The sequence below is a fragment of the Silene latifolia genome, chromosome 2, assembly GCF_048544455.1.
Source record: "Silene latifolia isolate original U9 population chromosome 2, ASM4854445v1, whole genome shotgun sequence".
Taxonomy (NCBI): domain Eukaryota; kingdom Viridiplantae; phylum Streptophyta; class Magnoliopsida; order Caryophyllales; family Caryophyllaceae; genus Silene; species Silene latifolia.
The window spans coordinates 55,095,411-55,101,119 of record NC_133527.1 but is presented as its reverse complement, the minus strand read 5'-3'; the positions used below and the strand labels follow the sequence as shown (position 1 = coordinate 55,101,119).

The 5,709-nt window shown below is 36.3% G+C and overlaps 1 non-coding gene across 1 annotated transcript; it reads left to right on the top strand.

The window, feature by feature from the left end:
- Positions 1-216: 216 nt before the first annotated feature.
- On the top strand, positions 217-323 carry LOC141644607 (small nucleolar RNA R71). Its single transcript, XR_012544219.1, has one exon. It is a non-coding gene; the product is annotated as a small nucleolar RNA R71 (small nucleolar RNA).
- The last annotated feature ends 5,386 nt before the right edge of the window (positions 324-5,709 follow it).

Here is a 5,709-nt window from a genome sequence, read left to right as displayed (position 1 = left end):
CCCAATTGAGTAATAGAGTCCACTTCATGCTTTCCTCCTCTAGTAGCCTTGCGAGGTCTACTATATAGTGAATTATGGACCGCCATTTCCTCAATCTTGTTCCAAGTTTGATTATCGTCAACTTCAGTGAACATACCATTTGATCCCATGTTAAGAATGTTTCTTGAGTCTTCATAAAGACCATTCCAAAATTGTTGAACCAAGAACCACTCGCTAAGTCCATGATGAGGACATGAGCGACATATTCCCTTGAACCGCTCCCAAGCTTCATACAAAGATTCTTCATCTCTTTGCTTAAAACCCGTAATTTGAGCTCGTAGCATGTTAGTCTTTTCCGGTGGGTAGAACAGTCTGTAGAAAGCTAGAGCCAATTTCTTCCAAGAGCCAATTCTGAGAGTAGCCTTATCAAGTCCTTTCAAACATTGTTTTGCGGTGAGAATTAGAGAAAAAGGGAATAAGACCCATCGAATTTGGTCTTGAGTTACACCGGTTTGTGAAATCGCAACACAATAGTCACAAAAAGTCTCCATGTGAGAATGAGGGTCTTCACTAGGCATCCCCCCAAATTGGCTTCTTTCGACTAATTGGATAAATGCGGATTTGGCAATGAAGTTTCCGGTTAAGTGTTATGGTGTGGGAGTACCATTGGGTAGGTTCTCCTCGGTTGGTACGGAATGTGATGAAAATTTAGGCATTGTGGGTTGATTTTGTGTTGGGTTCTCCTCACCTTCTCTTGCAAAAGGGTTGACGAACTCAATAGTGTTTGGTTGAATATCTACAACCTCACCAATACCTCTTAAAGTATCTCTAGCAAGTCTTCTATTGTTTGTCAAAGTTCTTTCAATTTCGTGATCAAAGGGTAACAATTTACCTTGTGATCTTCTAGACATGCAAAATATCAAACAACTTGAAAATAATTAGAACAAACCTTGAGGTGTTTTACTTCCCCAAGGCAAAGAAAGACACAACTAATAACAATCTAAGAAAATCTAAATCAAGTTAGCACCGTCCCCGGCAACGGCGCCATTTTTGGTGCGTACTCACTTGGAGGTTTAGTTTTCGGTTACTTGTCGTTAGGAGCACCTAGACCAAAACAATATTTATAACTTCACAAACAACTCTACTATTAGTAAAGAGGCAAGTAAAGGTCGGATCCCAAGGGACGGGTATTGAAGTAAGATTTTCAATTGTAAGTAGCGGTGTCTAGGGGTGTCACAATTTGGGGTTTGAAGTAGAAGATCACTAAACTAAATAGCAATAAAAGTAAATAAGCAAGATGATTAAAAAGAGATGTAAACAATTGATAAAAGGCACTAGGGTGTCATGGGGTCATAGGGGATTCATGGGAATTGATCATACAAACATATTCTCAAATTATAAGCAAGCAATTATTGTTGTGATGGATCAAGTTGGTTTATATCTTACAATCCTAGGAAGGTTTGGGTTCCAGAGCCGAATCGATTAGATTGTACAACACCTACAAGTCAACTTAATCCTCCCTACTCAACTATATGCATGGTCTAATGAGACTCGAGTTGGTTTATGTCTTACAAGTATCATTGAAAAGGTATGTGATGGGTAAAAAATCACTACTACAAATCCAGGCAACTACAACGCCCCTTTAACAACGATTATTTACGAAAATCACAATAGACGTTGTAGAATGTATGGCGCGAATTTTACTAAAATCAATTACAACGGGTATGGTTATAAAAACCGTTGTTATTAGTTTTAACAACGGGTCACACATGCACAACCGTTGTTAATAATTTGGCGCAAAATTGGCGCAAAGTTAGTGAAAAGTAATCACAACGGTTATTTTTGAAACCCGTTGTTAAAACTTATTTAACAACGGGTGTTTTTTACAACCGTTGTTAAAACATATTTCACAACGGTTGTTGTTTAATAACCGTTGTCAATACCTTCCATACTATAAACCACACAAACAGAAGTCTGCTGCAGCCACAAAACACAACCCTTAATACACAAACACAAACACAAACACAGCAGACAAACAAACACAAAACACACACTCTCTTTCTCTCTTTCTCTCTTTCTCATCGTCGCTTTATCTTTTCGCCGTCATCTTTGTTGATTTCATCGTCTATTACGTTCGTATTTATCAGGTAAATCTCGCCGTCCTTTGTTAGTTTCATCGTCATTATTTTCTTTTTCTATTTATTTCTTTTGCATGTATGTGTTTTTATCGACCATTATGTTATTTGTTTAAGTATTGTTCGCATAATTAGTTAGTAAAACAATGAAGAAGCAAGATGAAGAAGCAAGATAAACATAATATATATATATATATATATATATATATATATATATATATATATATATATATATATATATATATATTTATAAATACATAAATTAAAAAAAAATTACATATATAAAAATGCAATTCTTATATTTTCATAGAGGATCTTATTCTGCTCTATCGTATCCGTCCTCTCCTCCTTGGCTATTTGGAGGTTCCGTTCAGCAGTTGCTATATCGTCATATAGCAATCGCCGCTTTGCACGTCAAGCCATCTTCTTTGGCGTGCTTGAGTGCGGATCGAGCATCCGCAAGGTAGCTCCTGAAACTTTCCTCAATATGGAGGAACCGGCGGATGAAGTTGTTGTTGTTCTCGATCATGGTAAGAGTCTTAAGGATGAAATCATTCATTTTGTTGGAGTTTTTGGAGTTTGTTTTGAAAGATTAAGTAGAGTTTGTTTTAGCAGTTAGGGTTTGGAGATGAATATATTGAGATAATGGAAATGTTAGTTGAAATAATGCAATGTATTTATACTAAGCAATGTATGGGTTGAGTTGTTTTTTAATTAATATATATGTTAGGAAGTTGTGCCATAATCATCATCATATCTCTCAATAATGCTGCTTCAAATCTTATTACTAACCCTTCTCATTCCATATTATCCGTTCATATGTACAGTGATGTCAGTAATAATGCATGCATCGGAATTCTAACGGGCCGTAATTATGCATGCATCTAGTAATATTTAATTTAATTTTTTTTTTATTTTTTAAGAACAAACAACAACGGTTATTTACAAACAACCCGTCGTCTTTAGTTATAACAACGGTTTTGTATATTAAAACCCGTTTTTATAACTTTCCCCCAAAATTGAGTCACACTTTCCACAACGGGTTTTTATACTTAAAACCGTTGTTAATATTTTTAACAATGGTTTCCTTAAGAAAACCAACCGTTGTTAAAACCTTTTACAACGGACGCTTTAACAACGTCCGCTTTTTTATATAACAACGGTTTTTGACCGTTGTTATAGCCTGTATTTGTAGTAGTGAATGCAAGGATTCATAGGCTCGCATTTCATCAAACATAACATGTGCATAAGTTGAGATCACAACAAGCAAGCAAATAAACTATAAAAACATATTAAATTAAGCATGAATCATTCCCCATGTTGATTTCCCCTAATTACCTATTAACCCTAGTTAAGGAAACTACTCACTCATTATCAAGTTTAGCATGTTAACAAGGTTGTCAATCACATTAACAAAGCAAGACATGATGAATAAATGAAGATAATTAACAATAATTAAAAAGGGATTAAGAAAATTATACCTACTAATGATTCCAATAATAAAGCAAAGAATAATAGAAGTACTTGATGATTGATTGGAAGGTTGTCAATCTCCCAATAATAACCCAAATAATCTTCAATTACCCAAAATAAAAGATGAACAAAAGAGAGATTAAGGAAATGAGATTTGTATTAAGACTTGATTAAAAGTTGATTACAAGATTAAGAAGAGATTAGAATGATACAAACTACACTAGAGATTGATAAGAAGAACATGATTATCTAATTAGACTAATGGGGTATTTATAGTGGGGATTAGGTACATAAATTAGGGTTTACTAAGGGCTTAAATGACGATTAAGTCCTTGAGGAATCGCTCCTCTCAAAAGAGATGCCGGTCTCCTTTTTGCCGGTCTTTCCGAAATATGCGCATCCTTCATAGAACAAGAAGAAACAAAAAGTTGCTGTAACACAATCCGAGCGTCCAAGGCAGCAGGACGAGCGGATTGCCTGGCTGTTGGACGAGCGGATTCCTTGGCCGGACGCTCGGATTCTGGCCTTCTTGGACGAGCGTCCCGACGGTCAAGCCGTTCGGATTCTTTGTCAGTTTCCTTCTTTTCTTCTTTTCTTCCTCCTTCTTCCAACAATCCTCGGGGATCTTTGATCGGAGCCATTTCGTGTTCACAATTAAGCATATGTGGTCGTTGGTCAATGGTCGATACAAAACACAATTTATACTTCACAAACAACTCTACAATTAGTAAAGAGGCAAGTAAAGGTCGGATCCCAAGGGACGGGTATTGAAATGAAGATTCTATTGTAACTAGTGGTGTCTAGGGGTGTCACAAATTGGGTTGATGTAGAAGGTTACTAAACTAAGATAGCAATGAAAATAAACTAACAAGATAAATGAAATAAGGGGTGTAAACAATTGATTAAAAGCACTAGGGTGTCATGGGTTCATAGGGGAATCATGGGATATGATCATACAAACATGTTCTCAAATTATAAGCAAGCAATTATTGTTGTGATGGATTGAGTTGGGTTATATCTTACAATCCTAGGAAAGTTTGGGTCCCGGAGCCGAATCTCTTGGATTGTACAACACCTACAAGTCGACTTAATCTTCCCTACTTAACACATGCATGGTCTAACAAGACTCGAGTTGGGTTATGTCTTACAAGTCAAGTTGAAAGGATAGAAGATGATAGTAAATGCAAGGATTCATAGGCTTAGCATTTCATCAAATATAACATGTGCATGTATTAAGATCAAAACAAGCAAGCAAATAAGATATGAAAGCATATTAATTTAAGCATGAATCATTCCCCATGTTGGTTTCCCCTAATCACCCATTAAACCCTAGCTAAGAGACTACTCACTCATTATCATATTGATCATACTAGAAAGGTTGTCAATCATACTAACATAATGAAACATGATGAATAAATGAAAGTAATTAGCAATAATTAAAAAGGGATTAAGAGATTATACCTACTAATGATTCCAATAATAAAGCAAGAATAATAGAAGTACTTGAATCCTAGATTGAGAGGTTGTCAATCTCCCAATAATAACCCAAATAATCTTCAATTACCCAAAATAAAGTAAGAACAAGAGAGAGATTAAAGAACTAAAACTTGGATTAAAACTTGATTAATATTTGATTACAATATTGAAGAGAGATTTGATTGATATTAACTACACTAATTATTGATAAGAAGAACATGCCCCTCTAATTAGACTAATGGGGTATTTATAGTGAAAATTAGGGAGGATGCATTAGGGTTAACTAAGGGCTAAACTAGTAATTACACTTTTTAAGTTGAGCAAGGAGCCTCAGGGATTATCCGAGAGAAGGGCTTCTCTTATCGATGCTTGAGGAATGAAAACGTCTTTGTCTTTGCGATCCGTGCGGATGGGAGTCGGGACGGCCGGATCTGGACTGAGGGATCCGAGCGGATTCTTGGGCAAGACGCTCGGATGGCGACGGGAATCCGAGCGGATTCCTTTGCGGGACGCTCGGATTGGCGAGGACGGACGGATTCTCTACAATCCGTTCGGATTGTAGTTCAGCAACTTTCCTTCTTCTTTTTCTTCCCTTTTCTTCATGAATTCCTTAAGGATTTCCTTGGGGACTCAAGGATCCTTTTCT